We start from the raw sequence: 2275 nt of genomic DNA, 5'->3' as shown, positions 1-2275 counted from the left end.
GTGACACTGACTGTGGAGGGAAGTGATGGTGACACTGTCGGTGGAGGGAAGTGATGGTGACACTGTCGGTGGAGGGAAGTGATGGTGACACTGTCGGTGGAGGGAAGTGATGGTGACACTGTCGGTGAAGGGAAATGGTGGTGACACTGTGGTTAGAGGGAAGTGATGGCCGTCTCCCCTCCGGAGGGGCGCTCTCAGTCCAGCTGCGTGACTGAGCCATATGTCGTCAGCATCGGGCTTAGTAGGCGGTGTCCTGCTTATGTCCAACCAGAAAAGGCACTAGGCCTGTTGAACACCATCAAAGTGACTCGGGAGCAGTGCAGTGTCTCCTCTGTTATGTGACCTTCTCGAGACCTGGAATCAATAACTCCTCTGAACTGCCGGCGCTGGGACTGTAGCGTATGAACCCGAACGTGGCTGTGTATGAGGGTCTTGGAATGAGCGGTAGGGGATGGGCTAGATGATGGGTCAGCAGGAAATGAAATAAGATCAGTTCCAGCCAGCTCATTTCTGTGTGTTTGCTTACTTGCTTTGTTGCTGTTGTTGTTTGTTGCCATTTTCAACCTTTTCATATAGCACAATAAGTGTTCAGTCAAGTTCTGCAGGCGAGGGCCAAAGTGAGATTCAGCAGTGTGGGACCCCATCTCTACGTGTCTTGGTTCTAGGATGCTGGAAAGTGACATATCTTTTTCCTGCCGCAGGTAACACCCTCAACGCACCATGAAGGGTACACTGGCCGTGTCTGTCCTTGTGCTGACCATGATGGCGGCAGGACCAGGGTTGGCCGCTGCGGGCTGTGAGCGTGTGCCTTGTTGCCTGCCTGACACCGTGATGCAGAGCAAGCAACGCGTCATCTACCTGTCCAATAGCTTAACCGGCACCTACATGTATCAGGTCTTTACACAGTGAGACAGAGAGATATAACGATAACGATTTTTTTTTATTTAAAGAAAAAGACATGGTCCCATTTAAAAGGATAAACAGAAAAATTATACATTTAAGATATAAATACCATTTCACATGGAATTTGTGGATGTTGCATATCTGGAAAAATAAGCTGGTAAAATAGTATCAAATCATTTTGCTTCTCTTGAATAGCACAATGACGTTTTAATGACAAGATTCGTTTTTAGAAGACAAGTATACGGTAAGCCCAAACGAAGTTCCAATGCTATAATCCTTCGGAGGAATGTGTGATATTCTAAGATAATCTAATACTGGACAGCAAAAAGCAAAGTGAACTCCATCCCCTCTCTCGGATCTGCACATCGGACATACAAGCTTATCTTTCATCTTTCTTGTACTGTTGGCTGTGCACAGCTATCCAGAAACAAACATTTTTGATTTAGTCAGCACACACATCTCACAGTCCTGTTCATATCTATCATGATAATTATAATGTTCAAGTGGAAAGAGAGAGAGAGAGAATGGGTGGGTGGATAGGTGGGATTTCTGTGTGTGTGTGTGTGTGTGTGTGTGTGTGTGTGTGTGTGTGTGTGTGTGTGTGTGTGTGGGTGCGTGTGTGTGTGTGTGTGCGTGTGTTGTGCCTGTGTGTATTGAAGATCAGGGGATGGAATGTGGACGGAAGGGGGAGAGATGGGTGTACTGTGTTCCAGACAGGGAAGAAGGGAGCCAGCTGACCACCTCTACTGTATTCCACTGTACTAACACTGTACTGTATGCATGTCAGTGTGTTCCATTGTACCCATGAACACTGCACACCATCCATTGTGTGCTGTGATGTTATGTGCGTGACATTCCTTACTTTGATCATTTTCTTGCATTATGCATCCTGTGGCGATTGGTAACGATCTGGCGACGTTGGTGACGTGGACTTGACGTCACATGTGTAGACAGTGTCGGAAGTGGTGATTGATAACGTCAACCAGCGACAGGCTTGGCTCACCAACAAAACGGACACCAACGGAAATTTCTTGCGATACAAGTATCTGGCTTTTTACAAGGTGGGTTTGTGCAGAAATACACATGGAGTCATGGTTAATATGATCATCTGTTATTTGTTGAACGTGAACACGCAAGCAAGCACTCAGACATTCACAGACACGCCTCGAGCGTGCACGCAAGCACACATACATAATTACACAAACGCACAAACAGGCACACACACACACACCACCGCCACCAAAACACAGACACTCACACAACACCTGCGCAAGCACACACTCACCTATGCAGACAGGCATACAAAAATGTGCACAACCACAAACGCGTCAGAGAGGGGGTGCGTTACAACATTTGAAAACAAGGAAACGAT

The sequence above is a fragment of the Babylonia areolata genome, chromosome 19 (assembly GCF_041734735.1).
Source record: "Babylonia areolata isolate BAREFJ2019XMU chromosome 19, ASM4173473v1, whole genome shotgun sequence".
NCBI classification, from domain to species: Eukaryota; Metazoa; Mollusca; class Gastropoda; order Neogastropoda; family Buccinidae; genus Babylonia; species Babylonia areolata.
Note: the sequence above shows the minus strand (reverse complement) of the source record.